Source organism: Rhipicephalus microplus, chromosome X (assembly GCF_043290135.1).
Source record: "Rhipicephalus microplus isolate Deutch F79 chromosome X, USDA_Rmic, whole genome shotgun sequence".
NCBI classification, from domain to species: Eukaryota; Metazoa; Arthropoda; class Arachnida; order Ixodida; family Ixodidae; genus Rhipicephalus; species Rhipicephalus microplus.
This window is the reverse complement of record NC_134710.1, coordinates 467,182,776-467,200,640: the sequence shown is the minus strand read 5'-3', so window position 1 is coordinate 467,200,640 and position 17,865 is coordinate 467,182,776. Positions and strand designations below refer to the sequence as shown.

At 48.2% G+C, this 17,865-nt stretch overlaps 1 protein-coding gene across 1 annotated transcript in view; it reads right to left on the bottom strand.

Annotated features, from left to right (window-relative positions):
- LOC119161768 (cubilin) overlaps positions 1–17,865 on the bottom strand; it is a 274,271-nt gene that overhangs the window by 114,276 nt on the left and 142,130 nt on the right. The window lies entirely within an intron of this gene.

Below are 17,865 nucleotides of genomic sequence, written 5' to 3'. Positions count from 1 at the left end.
AATAAGAGACAGGTGCAACCCTCACCCAACAATTACATTTAGGAGCTCACCCTAAATAAAACCCTCCGCTTTTTCTGTGATTTTATCAACTTCTGTAAGCCGGGGAGATAAATCCTTATTAGGGCATGACAACGCTGTAAGACTCAGACAAGACACATGGCACACGGTACGAGTGCTAACTTTCTGACCTGTCTCTTCCTTCCGTGTCTTCATGCTCTATGATCTCTTTATACACACACGCCAACTATCCCAAAAAGCCGTGCCTATGAGATAGGTACGGCTGGCTCAGTCGCATTGCACAGCAGGCAATTATACACAGAGTGGGGTGAAGAGGCAGTCCTGCAGCCAAGAAAAGTGTTTGATTAGGTTGTCCTGAAGATATCACAGCTTCGGTGAAGTGTGAAGCAATGAAAGCGATTGCTACAAATCGCAATTTTATGCGAAGTAAATCAGTAGCAGCTAACTCTTTTGGAACCGATCTCGCGTAACTCTGCAAAGCACTAGTCTAAAGAAATACGGCCCCTCCAGGAAAGGAACTGATGCTCTTCCAGTCTGTTTTCTTCTTATGAAGAGGTAAGGACAAAGAAAGCAGAAAGGTATACGAGCCATTTGGTGATGTTTGCCAGGATAAAGCATGCGGAAGTGCTCACATCCTCGCCCTTATGATCAAAGTTCACAGTTCCTGCTCATTGCATGCGCCTTCCGTACGACGAAGATGGCCGGCTCGTTTCTTTTCTTCTTCAACCACGTTCGTTTCCAGTGCTCCAGAGTTTGTACTCGTGCGCTGAACATACGATAATCACAGTTATGTCTTCAATTTGTACTTTGTACGGAAAAGGACGACAATGGCGTCAGCGAAAACCCGGCGAGAGTATCCACATAAATTCTGTTGCAATGGATGTTCTTGGCTTTTCGTGGCACTTAGTCGTAGGTGCCAGAGCTTTGGCGGCACACACAACGGGATAGTGTTACGCTATAGCGTCTTAACCGGACTTGCTGCTGGTTACCGTTGAGCGGAATGATGTAAAAAATTAACATAGATACCCGTACACGCTCTTAAACCACCATAATCTAACACTAAAGTCATTTTAAATATGATTTGATAATATATGTTAGAGAACTGGATCAGTGTCTTCTCTGCCATGTGCTGCGATGGCTTGCGTGATGAGCATTCGAATTGTTTGCTTTGAAATTTTAAAGCATGAGCGTGAAACTTAGAGCAATCAGGGATTGCTTTTGAACACATTGTACAAGGTAACAAGAGCACGTAATGCGCCGACGGGTTCATATGCTACTGAGCCCATCCAATCGAACGTAGCAATATAAACATTATCGAACATTCGGCTGTAAAAGAATTCGATAATAAATGTGGCTGTTGACTCAAGATGACGAAGCAAAGAGCCTCACGTTTTTTGAGTGCAAATGTCTAGGCTATACCCTATGGGGGAGGGGCAGAGGGGGTGCTGCCCTCCTCCACTCAGAAAAGTAAGGGGGGGGGGCATAGCCCTGTTCAATCAGGCACCGCGCCAGGTCAAACCATGGAAGAAGAAGCGCCTCATTCTACAAGCAAGCCCGTGTTCACGAGGACTTGCAGCCAGGAATCGAGCAAAACGGGTGAAAATAAATATCGTTCGGAATGTTCAAGCCACGCTTCTTGCCAGTGAACCGTATGTATTTTTAAACCGTTTGGTGCTGAAGATCCAGGAAATACTACGAGGGGCCACGGAAGACTACGGAAGACGCGAAAAAATGACGCGAGTGAACTGAACGCCATGAAGAGGCTGAAACTAAAGCGAACGTCGAGACGATCTCTCAACACTAGGATTAATAACGAGGCAAAAGTTCTTCTCGACCATGCGACAGCCACCATTGATCAGCTCAACGCCATTTATGGACGTTTGAAGGCGAACAACGATGAGCTTAACCAAATCAACTGGGAGTTGAGAGAGCCACATACTAGATGAACAGTTTGAGAAATAGTACAACACCATCCTTGAATACAAGGACAATGCTAACAGTGTCATGGACGAGCTTCTTAGCAAGCGCAACCGTATTCTTGCGGCCATGTGATCAGCACCGGAGCTTCAGACTTCGTTAGTAGTCAGTACCTCTGGAGTCTCTGGTGTCAAGCTGCACAAGCTTACCAACACCGCATATGCTGATGACCAGTGCGAGTGAAATGACGTTTGGGATAAATTTGAACAGATGATTCACCAGAACGAAAGCCTCACGGCAACGGACAAGTTCAACTACCTGAGGTTCTTCCTAAGAGGTGACGCAACTTCAGCTATTGTAGGCCTGCCAATCACAGAGGCTTGCTACAAGGACGCCATCGACATACTCAAGAAACGCTTTGGTGACAAAACGAGACTCAAACAGGAGTACTTCTTCAGGCTTCGTACGTTGCCTTCAGTCCATTCAAGTGACCCGTCGGCTTTTCGCAAGCTAACCGACCAGGTCATCATCAACATCGGAGGACTGGAGTCCATTGGGGTGAGCAAGTCGTCCTTTTCGGCAATGCTATGTGGTATTTTGCGGCGTGCTTTACTACACGGTCGCGCTGTACAGTACGATCGGTAATGCGCCAATTGGACGACGAGCTACGACAGTAATGCAGTCTGTAACACGGAGCTGGAACACCTATTAAATTTCTTGTCTATTGAAGAGAAGAGTACAAGAAAAGTGAGTTCGCTAACCCTAATGGAAAAACAGTCATAAGGAGAATGCGCAGTACAAATTACGCCAGTCCCGTAGTTCAAAAACCTACGTCATCTGTTTTAAAAACAACACATAGAAAGTTCTTGATAACTGTGCGTTTTTCTAATGGAGCCAACATTCCACAGAAATGTGCTCACTGGATCTCCCGCTACCAGAAAAAAAGAGCATTTTATCAGCAGACATGAGTTGCTTTCAATGCACGACGAAATATCACAAATCGTGTGATCGCAGCCGCAAGATTATGTGCTTAAACTGTCGAGGGCGTCATGCAACAAGCGTGTGTGATCCGCCAAAGTTAAGCCAGAAGACACGAGAAGCCAGCAGGACAAGTACCAGAACACCGGGAAGTAAGCCAAGCACCAACACGACTCTATGTGCATCTTCGGAGAAGAATTGACATAGCCTGGAGAATTTATGAACGAGTTTACTTCTTCAGACGTTTCAGGCTTGGGACGTAACAGATGTTACATATCAGTATGTCAGAGGACTCCTGATGGGGGGAATTCAGCGCACATTCGTCACAGAAAGGCTATCGAGGCATCTGAAGTTGCCATGTGTAGGATCCGCCATCATTGCCTCAACACCTTCGCAAGAAAGTCAAGTCGAGCAGTGCAAAGGTGGCGTGTTGCGAAGCTGCGTTTGAAGAGTTAGTGTTCACACACTGAAATTACCTTGAAAGCCATAAATCCTCCGCACATACGCCAAGATATTGAAGCAGGTACAACAAGTTCACCATTCGTCGCGGAAATACAGAGAGCTGGAAAAAACATCGCTGATCGACTACTGTACGAATCCGTTGCCGGGGAAGAAGGCGTCAGTGTGCTCATTGACCAAATGTGGAGGGTGACGACAGGAGAGGTCCCTCGATGCGTAGGCAATGAGACACTTCTTGCTATGAACTCTAAGTGGTGGCGGATGTTTCAAGGAAACACTAGCATGGCAACGGATGTTACAAACTCACGAATTATGGTCTGCGTATTGAAAACCAGTGTACAAGAGAGCGACGAATTCCTTCGTTCGCTTTTGGAACTCGAGAGCGCAGGAATGTCAGACGCCGTTGACAGTGAGAGCAAGCTCAATCCAGTACTGAAGCAGTTTGAACAGACCATGGGCCTTAGAAGCGGAAGGTACGAGGTGACGCTGCCCTGGAAGGAAGACGTAGAGCTCTCGGACAACAAGCAAGTGGCTATCACAAGACTTTGGAAACTTCTCTTTCATTTGTCGAACAAGCAAGGACTCCTGAAGACGTATGACACCACCATACGGAAGTACTTACGAGCGGGGCACGCAGAAGTTGTCGACGGGCCACCCCTGGATTCGTAAAAGGCCAATTATATGCCACATAGAGAAGTTATCTGAGAACACGCCCTCGCCACGAAAGTCCGAATTGTTTTCGACGCTTACTCTCAAGCAAAAGGGTGCTTTTAATTGAATGAATGCCTAGAAAGGCGTGAAAACCTGTGCCAAGATCTCGTGAAAGTATTATCACGCTTCAGAATGCACCGCATAGCTCTTCTGGCCGACATCGAAAAGGTATTCCTTCAGATTTCAATCACAAAGAAACGCAGAGATGCCTTTAGGTTCCTCTGGTTTTGAGAAAGCGATGCATTTATCCGAGGAGGATATTCAGGAGTGGAGAATGACACGAGTGCCATAAGGAGCGACGTGCAGTCCCTATTTACTGACGCCACCATCTGAGAAGCATGCAATGAAGCAAATCCAGAACCGCCAGACTCCTCAGTGAATCATTGTACGTCGACCATCTAGTGGTTGGAGCAGAGTCAGTTAAAGAAGCACTTCAAATCTGCAGAGAAGCCAAGGAGAATATGCAGCGTGGAAGCTTGGGCAAGTTGGTAGGACATAACTGAATGCAGGAACAGCGCAACCTAGAAGTAGTTACTTCGTAACTACTTCAGCGCTCTTTTCTGTCCTTGTTTTTTTCGCTTCCGTAGTTACGAAGTAACTACTTCTAGGTTGCGCTGTTCCTGCATTCGGAGAATATGCAGTAAGCAGAAATGACACTGCGGAAAAGATCCAAATCCCCCACATCCCCCAGAGAGCTGCAGGTGCATGTTCCTTGCGACGAAAAGCCTTCGGCATACCGTGCAGCGCTTTACGTCGTACCAAGCTTTTCAGCAAAGCCCGAGTTGCTGATCGCAAAAGTTCGTGCAGCACCTGTCAAGACAATGACGTTACCACGGCTAGAGCTTCTAGGAACCTTGATTGAAGCAAGGCTACTTCGCTATGTGTCAAGCGCACTCACAGGCTTCTAGATCCACTGTACAATGTGGTCAGATTCCACAGTCACAGGGGGAGGAGGAGGAAGGGAAGAAATGAAAGGCAGGGAGGTCAACCAGACGCACGCCCGGTTTGCTACCCTGCACTGGGGGAAGGGGTGAAGGGATTAAAGGAGAAGAGAGAGAAGTGAAGGAAAACGTGTGTGTAGATGTGACCTTGTCCATTGCACGCTTATAAGCGGTCGCGTAGTCCGGTCGTCTTTAGAAAAATTAGCAGTGCTCGCGTCGCTTTGCCGGCCTGCGACGCGTACAGCCATGACCCAAGGATCTTCTCTTCGGAGAAAGGTCTACTGTCAAGGTTCTCTAATGTTTCGCGTAGCAAGTTGCGTTCGCTCGAAAAACATTCACATGAACACAGTAGATGTTCTATTGTCTCGTCAGTGTCACACGATTCACATTGGGAGTTATCCGCCATTCCTATGCAAAAGGAGTACGCCTTTGTAAAAGCTACTCCTAACCACAGGCGGCACAGTAAAGTTGCATCCTGGCAAGAGAGGTCCGATAGAACTTGAAGCTTTCCCGATGGGTCCAATTTGTGTAGGCGGGGGTTCCTGACACTGGGGTCACTCAGCCAAGTTTCCGACATGGTGTTAGCGAACGAGTGAAGGCCCCTTGCAGCGTCGGTTCTCGACAATGGAATCAGGGTTGTCTGGGCGTCCGTGTGGGCGGATCGGGCAGCATTATCAGCAAGGTCATTACCGACAATACCACAATGTCCCGGTAACCACTGGAACACTACGTCATGTCCTTTCGATAAAACTTCGTGAATCACTTCTCTTATTTCATTCATTAGTTGTTGATGCTCCCTTTGTCGTCAAGCTGATTGCAAGCACTGAAGAGATGCCTTGGAGTCGCAGAACACAGCTCATTTTTGAGGTAGGGATGCCGCGATATAAAGTATAGCAGCACGTAAGGCGGCAAGCTCCGCTGCTGTGGATGTTGTCCTATGCAACAGTTTGAGCTTTATAGCCGGGACGACAACAGCACCTGTGGAGCTGTCAGCTGAGACCGATCCATCGGTGTAAATGTGGGTCCTCTGGCCGTATTTTTCGTTGAGTAGCGACAATGCCACCTGTCGTAGGACTACTGTTGAATGACGGCTCTTGTTCGTTATTCCCGGAATAGTGAGGCACACCTGTGGTTGTTGTAGGCGCCACGAAGGTGACGCTGGTCTTGTTGCTGCAGTGAAGCCGAAAAGAAGGCATTCTCTATGGGCAAAAATAATCTTTGAAAACATCGCTTGTGGTCTTTGAAGTGGCAACACTGCAACATGGTGACCAGGAACTCGGCAGAGGTGTCTTATGTGGGCTCTCAAATTGTCAGTGATGATGTATGTTTGAATTGGATGCCCTCTTGCGATCATAATTGCCCCGTTGGTTGAGGTGCATCGCGGCAATCCTAAGCACACGCGTAGTGCTTGTCCTTGCAGACTTTCGAGGGTGCGGATGTTCGTCTTGCACGTACTTGCCAGTAACGGCAAGCTGTAGCGCAAATATCCCAGAAACAGTGCCCTGTATAGCTGCATCATTGACCTTATTGATGTGCCCCAAGATTTTCCGCAGAGGAACCGCATTATATGGACGATGGAAGTTAGTCTTCTCTTCAGGTAATTGCAGTGGGCACTCCACGAAAGGTCCCTGTCAATAATCACACCCAGGAAGCGATGGTTCTTCTGGTATGGAATATTTTGCCCATTGATGGTAATGGTGTATTGTGTCATGGCTCTGCGATTAAACGCAACCAATGCACATTTCCCCGTTGAGACGGAAAGACCTTACTTGCGGAGATATGAGCATGTCAGGGTGGCAGCCTGCTGGACTCTTGCACGTACTTGTAGACGAGTTACAGCCGAAGTCCATAGACAAATATCGTCAGCATATATGGATATGAGAATAGTACTTGGCAAAATTTCACGAAGTCCTACCATCACGAGGTTAAATAAAGTGGGACTTAATACAGCGCCCTGAGGGACGCTACGGGAGGTGTAGTAATTGGTGGTAGGTACATCTGAGGTTTGTACAAAAAAGAACCTTCTCGTCAAATAATCCTGGATCCATTGGAACATACGACCACCGATTCGAACAGCTTCCAACGAGTCTAGGATGGCTTTATGTGTTACGTTATCATAAGCCCCTTTGACGTCGAGGAAAAGTGCCAGTGGTATGCGCTTGAGGCTCTTCTGTTGCTGGATAAATGTTGTGAGATCAATCACGTTGTCAAAAGATGACCTACCTGGCCGAAAACCCGTCATGCAGTTTGGGTATACGTTGTAGCGCTCGAGGTACTATTCTAGGCGTGTAAGTATCATCCTTTCCATGACTTTTCCTACGCAACTTGCGAGGGCAACAGGGCGAAATGCTGTCAAATCAAACGGTGACTTTCCTGCTTTGAGTAGTGGCACAAGTCGACTTATCTTCCAATCCTGGGGAACAATGCCCGCCTGCCATGGGTGGTTGTAATAGCTTAACAACTGTCCCCTTGCCTCCTGTTGAAGGTTGGCTAGAACGGCGTAGGTGATGCCATCGGGTCCTGGTGAAGATGATCGTCGGCAAGCCGCCAAAGATGCGTCAAGTTTTTCCATAGTGAAAAGATTGTCCATTTCGGAGATGCGGGGTTCAGGGATAACACTCCTAATGGTGCCAGCGGACAAGGCGGACACACCAGCGATTCGCGTACAAAACTCATTTGCCACTTCAAGTAGGGTGTGGCCCAAATGTAGGGCTAAAGCCATGAAAGGATGTCGTTGTTGGGGAGTCAAGCGCAGGCCACGAATAGTGCTCCAGATGCGTGACAACGGCTTTCGGGGATCCAAATGATTCGTAGATTGATTTCCAGCGTTCCTGTTCAAGTTTGTCTAAACGTCGTTGGACTTTTTTCTGTATGCGTCGTACCAGCCTCAAGTCGCATATTGCTTTCGTCCGCCTGTATCTTCTTTCCGCCCTCCGGCGAAGCGCACACAGTTTTTCCAGTTCAACGTCGAAATTTGAACGCTTGCCGGTGAACGGGAGGAGACAGGAAGCTTCCCTCATTGCCTCTTTGATGACATACCCCAAGTTCTGGTCAGGGTCTTCACGGCATGTATTTTCCATGAGTCGCTGAAATTTGGACCAATCAATTCTTCGTATTGTGGTCCTAGGAGAGGAGTTAGTAAGACCCCTTATTCGCAGATAACTTGGAATGTGGTCACTCCCCTGCGTTTCGATGTCTTAAAACCAGTGCACTTGCGACCGCAAGTTTCTGGATACCAGAGTCAAATCGAGTCAATTGCTGTAAGTCAGGCCCCGCAGGTATGTAGACTGCCATCATTTAAGAAACATAGGTCCTGCTTGGAGGCGAATGACACGAGGTTTCTTCCTTTAGCGTTGATCGTCGAACTACCCCAGATTAAGTGATGTGCGTTGAAGTCTCCAGTTACAACCCACGGACCCGTAGTTGTTGTCAGTATGTCTCATAGACGGTCTTGTTCAAATCGTCCGGAGGGTGAAATGTAGACACCAATAAGTGTGAATGACACTTTTTCGTTTTTAACACGTAAGCAGACATATTGATTGTCGTCAAGCGGTTGAACTGCATGATGCAAATATGTGAAATCTGTGCGCATGTAAACAACCACCTTGCTGCGTTCCTCGCACGTTGAAGAAACGAAATATTCATACCCTGATAGTTTAGGAGGTTGTTGCGCGTTTGGTTCACATATAACTATCATAGGAATACGATTCATGAATATATACTGATGGAATGAAGAGATGCGGGATCTCACGCCTCTCGCGTTCCACTGCATTATCGACGCTTGTCAGACCTCGTTGCGGAAGGAGAAAATTGGTCGAGCCATGGTTGCTACTGGAGACTTGCAAGTACTGGACTTAGAGCATCCAGTACTTGTAGTGCACTCTGAGCGACTGGAGACTTCAGGCTGCTGCACAGCTTTCGCATGGCATCCAGCAGTGTTCGGAACATTCTGATGACTTCTGTGTCCTTCTCAGGCAGCTTGTCAGCGGCTGGTTGAAGGAAGGACGACGACGAAGTTACTTAGTGGTAGAACGCGTCTGTCACTACTAACTGTTTTTCGTTATATTTTCCACGATTCCTGGGACGCTCTCTGCGTCCCGCCTTGTGGCGATGGCAGCGGTGACTTCTACAGGCCCACGTGGTCAAATGTCAGCGCCCTCAAGCTCTTCTGTGGCTCAAGGCTCATGGTCCATCACCAGCGATGGCTCAAGAGACGCTCCTGCTCTCGTGCCCATGGACGAAGAACGAACTGCTGGCCCGTCTGGCTACAGCTCAACATTTGTAAGCTCCGAAAGGAAACGAGGCTCTTGGTGCAGCTCCAGTGAAGACCCGGACATCTACTCAGTCGACGGCGACGACTCATCAGATGGCAGCTTCGTGTCTGTGATGAGCCGCAAGGCCAAAAGGAGGCTCATCAAGACGTCATCACCAGCAAGCACGTCAACCGTGAAGGCAAGGAGTGAACGCTGGCCGCATACCATTCTCTTCATGTCCGTGGATCCTTCCGCCAGCCTTCGAAAATTGAACAGGCAAGCCATTTCCAATGTTCTTGAAGAAATAGCACAGAATGAAATCAAAGAGGTCCGGCTAAACACACGTAAGAACGTTTTAGCGGTTGACACAACACATGCAGACACGCTGGAGAAGCTTCGAATGATGACAGAGTTTGGAGATGTCAAAGTACGAGTGGTCGTAGCGATGACTGGGACCTGCACTGCAGGTGTCATTTACGACATTGACTTGGCAATCCCAAACACGGATCTACCCATTCTGATAAAACCGGCGTACGAAGGAGTGGTCATTAAGCATATAAGCCGCCTCGGGAACAGCCGCTGCGTTAAGATAGTCTTTGAGGGCGACTCAATCCCTACGCACGTCAAGTTAGGACATTTCCGGCATGTGGTACGGCATTTTGTCCCAAAGCCGCTTCAGTGCCACAAGTGTTTCAAGATCGGTCATGTCAAGGGCGTCTGTGCGAACTCTACCGTATGCCCCCGGTGCGCGGAGGTGCACACGGTAGACACCTGTTGTGCAACAACTTATAGGTGCGGCAATTGTCGAGGTACGCATGAGGCCACGTCTAAGGAATGCCCAAGACTCAAGAAAGAAATGAGTATCCTGAAAGAAATGGTCAGGGATAACTCCACCCATAGAGAAGCTTCACAGAAAATCCGGCGTCGACATCGCCACCGACGGAAGCGCTCCAGTCATGGTGATATTCATGCACCACTTCGGTCTACACCACCATCAACATCCAGTAGAAAGCCAGAGAGTACAAGAATACCTCCACCGGCGAAGCCTCTCTCCCCTGAAGACTGGCCGGTGCTTGCGAACGCACGGCCTTCCGAGCAGCCTTCCCGCTCTCTGCTCCCAGTGAAAGCCAATGCTGCTGATGACGAGGCTCCAACAGCAGATCGTCAAATTATTCCTATGCTGCGATCCATTGTGAGTGTCATCAGAAGTCTTCTGACAAGCATCGATACGCCAACTGCTAGGAGCGGCCTACAGGTGCTGGACACGTTGAGTCCGGTCCTTGCAAGCCTCCAGTAAAGCCATGGCCGACAATCACAAGTCGTTCCGTCAGGAGGTCAGAGAAGCGTCGATTTTTCAGTGGAACGCAAGAGGTCTGAGATCTCGCATATCTGATTTTCGCCAGTTTGTTCATCTGTACCGATTTCCTATTATGATTATATGTGAACCGAAATTATCGCACCGAATTAGATTATCCGGCTACGAGTCATTTTTCTCTTCAAGTGACATCGAAAGTAGCAAGGTTGTTGTATTTATTCGCCGGGAGCTTACTTACGTCGTCCAGCCAGTCCAACCTCACGACGGCAATCCGTATGTGTGCTTGTCTGTTAAAAAAGGAAAGGTGACATTCGCACTTCTAGGCGTGTATATATCCCCATCAAGTCATTTTGACGCCAACAAACTAGACGGCATATTAAGGGCACATCCGGGTCCGTGGGTTATCACCGGGGATTTCAATGCGCATCATCCCATCCGGGGAAGCTCCAGGCTTAATTCAACGGGACGGCGTCTAGCATCATTGGTTTCCAGCCATGGTCTCGTCCTTCTGAATGACGCCAGTCCTACGTTTTTACGAGGCACTACATATAGCAGCTGCCTTGATTTGTCCTTTGTTTCACGCCAATTTGCTACACGGGTAAAGTGGTTTTTGGACATTGAAACACACGGAAGCGATCATATCCCCACTTACCTGAAGATTAAAGGTATTTCGAACACGTACTCCTCTACCACAACACAAAGAATAGATTGGAGTGTGTTCAAAACTCAACTTAAGGATGCTTGTGAAGAAGGCCTGTCCAATGGTCTTCAGCAAGCTATTAAGGAAACTGCACATGCGACTATGCGCACAATAATATGCTCTTCGAAGTACTCTGAATATGACCTCGAGCTGGAGCGACTTCGTGCGATACGCCGTCGTGCCGAAAGACGATACCGACGCACCAATTCCACAGACGATCTACGGACAACCCGGCGCATCCAAAAGAAGATACAACGGCGCTTTGACAAATTAGACACCCAACGATGGAGGAAATTTTGTGCGTCGCTAGATCCTCATAAACCACTGTCTCAGATATGGAGGATTGTGCGAGGCCTACGTTCTGTTCCAGAGCAGCGTTTTCCCTTCAAAGCCCTTGCACGTTTTCATCGCCGGCATGAAATTGAGGTAGCAGAAGATTTCTGCGCTATGACCGTGGGCCATACAGCGTACACAAGCCTACATACAGTGAATCATATCCCTCACTCACGGGACCCACGCATGGATCTACCGTTTACATCACAGGAGCTCGATGCGGCGCTCGTCTTATGTAATAAGTCGTCGTCAACTGGCCCGGATGACATCTCATACAAGATGCTGTGCAACCTTGGTAAACGGGCACGAGAAGCACTCCTTAACATCTTCAACGATTCCTGGCAAGCTGGCGTCGTTCCGCAAGATTGGAAGGTTAGCCGCTTGGTACCGATCCTTAAGCCTGGCAAATCTACCCTGGACATTACCTCTTACCGACCGATCGCACTCTCAAGTTGCGTAGGAAAGGTAATGGAGAGAATGATCTTGGCCAGGCTTGAATGGTACCTGGAATACTATGAGATATATCCGAACGCCATGGCTGGTTTTCGCCGTCACCGATGTTCGATCTACAATGTTATAGATCTCGTCACATATGTCCAGCAACAAAAGGCAGGTAAACAACTATCTGCAGCCATGTTCCTTGACGTAAAAGAAGCATATGACAACGTTCTACATGACGCCATCCTCGAAGCCATTGAGTCAGTGGGCCTAGGCGGGCAACTGTATTGTTGGACACGCAGTTATTTACAAGGGCGGACCTTGTTTGTGAACACTGCAGGTGGTCCAACTTCCCAACACCCAACGCATCGTGGAGTCCCGCAAAGTGGCGTGTTGAGTCCAACCCTCTTCAACCTCGTTCTCATTGGTCTTGTAGAACGACTACCAAGTGTGGTCAAGTTATCCATGTACGCTGACGACATCTGCGTCTGGACATCTGGCGTGACAAGACCTCAGGTATGCGCAAGACTTAAGAAAGCTGTGACGTTGGTATCAGTGTACCTCAAGGACCAGGGTCTGAAAATTTCGCCAGCGAAATGTGCATTGATTGCTTTTAGTCGAAAGCCAATGAGACCATGCGCTATATCAATCGATGGCCAAGTCATACCATATGTCAGGACGCACAGATTTCTAGGCGTATTCATTGATAGAGACCTCTGCTGGGGCCCACATGTGGCCCACTTGAAGAAGAGGCTGACAGAAATTGCTAACTTATTCAAGTATCTCGGAGGAAAAACCTGGGGGACTTCAGTACATGCAATGATGCAATTGTACAAGACGCCTTTTCTTGGCTATTTGCGCTACAGTTTGCCTGTGTTGACCAACACCTGTAGAACCAACATTCGGACTCTCGAAAGCATCCAGGCCATGGCTCTGCGGGTTTGTCTGGGGCTACCGCGATGTTCATCAACAGCTGAGACAATAGAGATCGCTAATGACTACCCGCTAAAGACGCATATCATGATGGAAGTGTTCTGAGCACACGTGAGGGATCTTACTCGTGCCCCTGCCCATCATCTAGCTTCACTGCCAGAAGCCCGACCTCGTGCCTCATTTTGCCAGACAGTCTTGTCATATCGCACACGCATTCCTACGGAATATACAACTCCATCGAAGATTTCAACTCCCCCATGGAGTATGACCTATGCACATGTTGAACTCATGGTTCCAGGCATAGGGTCAAAAGCCCGGCTCTCATCTCCAGCGCTAAAGCAGCTTTCTCTTCTCTTGTTATATGAGAAATACAGTGAGCATACTCATCTATATACTGACGCTTCAACTAAAGTGGATGGGTCTGCAGTGTCGGTGATCTTTCCTGCAACAGCGACAATGGTGAAGTTTCGTTTATCCCACCAGACATTATCGACAGCTGCGGAACTTGCTGCTCTACGTAGCGCAATTCAAGTCATTAAACACCAAGAAGCCAAGAAATGGAGCGTGTTCACGGACTCCAAGGCAGCACTACAGTGTTTGATATTCGCCTTACGCCCGGGACCTCATGAACAACTAGTGCTGGAAATTAGAGAGCTGCTTCACCACCTCTTCGACGAAGGACACAGAATCACGTTTCAGTGGCTTCCAAGTCACTGCGGCATATCGGGCAACGAACATGCCGATGCAGCTGCCTGATCAGCACACGAAGATGGTGAAGAAAAATCTATACCATTTTCAAGGACTGATGCTGCAACGACCATCCGAAAAATCGCTAATGCAGAATTAAAATTCCTGTGGAACACCGAGTGCTTACGGCACACGCGACTGCGTAGACTGGACACGTCTCGTCGACTCCGGCCTCCGTCTGGACTCTCCCGACTCGAGACAACGGTGCTTTGCTGACTATGGCTTGGTGTCGCCTTCACCAAAGCTTTCGCCTTCCGAATCGGCATGGAAGACAGTGCTGCTTGCGGTCATTGCGGCAGCGATGAAACTATAGAGCACGTTCTCTGTCACTGCCCTCGCTACAGCGTGCAAAGACGGCAACTAGCTGCTGCGTTAGCTCGCCTTGACGACAGACCTTTGTCTGAACAATCAGTGCTGGAAAGACGACATGATTTGTGTGCTCACAGAAAATCAGTGAAGGCCTTACTGAACTTTTTGCGTGGCAGCGGCCTATTGTATTGACTGTAGCACCCCAGCTTCCCCCCCTTTTTTTTTTCGCGCGCGTCTATTTTCCTTTTCGTTTTCTTTCCAATCTTTCTTCCCCATTCCCCCTTCCCCTAGTGCAGGGTAGCAAACCGGATGCTCCATTTTCTGGTTAACCTCCCTGCCTTTCCCTCATTTTATTCTCTCTCTCTTGTCAGCGGCTGGCTGGAGTGATGTGACTGTCGATGTGCGCTTGGGATTTGCAGGTGGCTGTGATTTCGGCAATGAAGGCCAATCTCATTCATCTGCAACAGTGCTGCTCGTTGGTTTGTTGACCGCGCTTGCTGCCTTCGGTCTGGGAGGCAAGGGCGGTGGAAGAGAAGGGTGGAAGAGAATATGTTCTTACGCGTGTTCACTCTGATGTCTGTGATCTCGTTTGGCACGAGTCCTTCCGGCATCATCGAACCAGATTGCCTGTTGAGGCGCTTCATGTTTTCGTCCGGTACCTCAGGGACAAAAAGGATAGTGTTTGTCACGGGTCTCCTTGGCACTTTGTCGTTCAACGTACTTGATGACGAAGATGTTTTGACGTTCCACCTCTTCGCCTTACGGCTCAACACCAGCTTGAAATCGTCGTCGTCGGAAGGCTCTTCGCTGCTCATTGGGTAAACAAGAGCGCCCTCACTGTCGTAGTCGCTGTAGAGTCCCGCACGCTTCCTGGATGCGGCCACCGCCGACGCCGCCGTAACTGGCGGACGTCCGTGGGGGTTCACGTCCATCACCGACGGACACGGATGTGATATTCGCGAAGTTCACTTCTAATTAGGTGAAAAAAGAGAGCACCTACTGAAACAGCGATCTGCTAAGCATTCACCCCACAGTCACACTTTCGTGAATAAAAGGTGACCTGACAAATTAGAAGCAATTTGTGTCGAACAGAGTGAAAGAGATCAGGGAAAAAAACAAATCCTTCTATGTGGAGGTATTGCCTGGTCATGTGAATTCAGCTGACCTGCTCACACGTGGAGCTTCTATGGAAACATTATTGTCCAGTAGCACGTGGCGACATGGACTTGTCTGGCTATGCGCATCAGAAGACTGATGGCCTCTACAACCGTCATAATTTATCAGCACTGACGACAGCATTTCTTCTGAAATGGTTGCTGGGCACATTGCGATATCCTGCAAGGCAACGTCGGCACCAGTCCTGGATATTAACAGTAATGGAAAGGCTACTCAGGGTCATAGCCTGGGTATTCACATTCATTGAAAGCTGCCACTTGAAAACCGCAGTGCACACCGGATTTCTAGTAGCCGAAGACATTGCTGAAGCTGAAAGTTATTAGATTAGGCATGTCCAGAAACAAGTATTCCAAGAAAAAATAAGCGCGATTCGGAAAGGCACACATGCAAAGGAGGACTCTCAAATCAAAGACCTCAACCCGTTCTTGTATGACAACAACATCCTTGAGGTCGGTGGTCGCCTGTTACACCTTGAAGCATCTGAAGAAGTGAAACACCCAGTCATACTCCCGCACGACCATCGCTTTTCTACATTACTCACAGTACGAGCACACTGCGAAACTTTACATAGGGGCATGAGCGACACTTTGTCACAGTTGAGAGAACAAAATTGAATCTGCCAGGCATGCACACTGGTTAAGAAAATCATACACAGGTGCCATACGTACAGACAATTCAGTATAAGCTCAGGTGACGCTCCGACAGCTCCCATAGCACGCTATTGTTTGACAACGACAAACCCATTCGAAGTCACTGGATTTGACGTCGCAGGACCGCTCTTTGCTGTGACTGCAGTCGGGGCCGCAGAGAGCAAATGCTACATACTGCTTTTCATATGTGCTACATCCAGAGAAATCTACCTGGAACTGGTTTTGAGCCTGACCTCAGAAGCTTTCCTCATGTGTGTGCGACTCTTTGTAGCACGAAGGGGTCTTTCTAAGGTTTTTATTCAGACAAAGCAAGAACGTTTAAGAAGACGTCAAGAGACCTGGAGAATCTCTGTCAGATGTTTTCTTAAGAGGGCGTGTCTGCATACTTGGGTTACAAGAGGATCACATGGAAGTTTATTCTTCCCAGCGCTCCATGGTGGAGACTATGAAGCTTCCACTGTGAAAGCTTCTCGGCAAAGGTCGACTTAACTTTAAGGAGCTGATTACTGTGCTATCAGAAGTGGAAGCGGTTGTGAACTCGAGGCCTCTCACCTACATCTAGTCGCACACCGGGGAACCTCGTGCGTTAACTCAGCCTTATTATTGCAAGGAAACTTGCGGGGCTACCACAGGGTGGCAACGACACGCCAATGAATCAAATGTGGACGGAAACTTTACGATGGCATGTATACAGAAAACGGCTAGTGAAATCTTTTGGAACCGGTAGGCAAAAGAACATCTGCTCCAACTTCAATCAGTGCACTTTTCACGTACTAGACCCACCAAAGAAGTTAAAGCAGAATACATCGTCATGTCCATGATGAAAAATTACCCCGACAAATGTGGAAACTTGCAACGGTTCTGGAAGTCAACAGAGGAGCTGTCCGTTCATGCAGAATTTCGTTCGTGCAAGATTCAACAACAAGGAGAGGCTGTTACAACAAGGCCGATACAAAAGCTTCCTTTGCTCGAGCTGAACGAGTGAGTTGGTGGGCGGGAGTACGTTTAATGAAGTGCATTGCCAGGTCGAACCGAGGAAGAAGAAGCGCCTCCTTATATGAGCAAGCCCGTGCTCCCGAGGACTTTCAGCCAAGAATCGACCAAGACGGCTGAAAATAAATATCAATCGGGAAGTTTAAGCATCGCTTCTTGCCAGTGAACCATATGTCAATTTAACCCCCCCCCCCTTCCCTTTCGGCAGTGATCATGGTCAGCTGTTCATTGTGAAATGAACTGAGGCAAAATGTTCACTGCAGGTACCTAATTATATATAATGAGATACCATAACATATTTTTTCTAGACTTGTTTCTAGACTAGTTATTTTCTATTCCGTATGAACGAACGAGAAACGGAAAATAACCGAAAATCGCTAAAAGCACATTGGACACGTTTGCTGACTTTGGCGCTGCGCAAGAGAGCCGCCACCACCTCAACGAGCGACCGAATGCCCCAGCCCATGCGCTTCGCCGGCCGCTATGTCACAATATGTGATGAGGGAAACAACCTGAGCGAACTCACTGTAGACGACACGTACATAAACTGCTGTAACAAGCAGGAAGTCGACAAAGTGCACTAAATAGACGCCCACATGTCGCATAGCAAGTTTGCGAATCTCCCAAACAAGAGTCTACTTGTGCTGGGGAAAGCCTGCATGTTTACGCTTAAAAGTTGGCGTCATCGACGTTCTGGTAAACAGAGCAGCGACAACACCAACACGATTCGCTCGGTGCCTGTGCTATGCACTTTGTCAGGTTTCACTGTACTGGAGCTGCCGTACGTTTTTTTCTCATTATTTTGCAACATTATCCGGTTGGTGTTTTTTGTTGTCATGATGTTGCATATTGTCAACTTGCTTCCAAATTATTAATAAATACACACTCAGGAGAAAGAGAAACAATTGACAATTCTGGTTCTGCATGTCGCGGATACGATACAATCAGGCTGAGTATAAAGCAGTGCTTTTATTTGACTGTCTTACTCATAAAA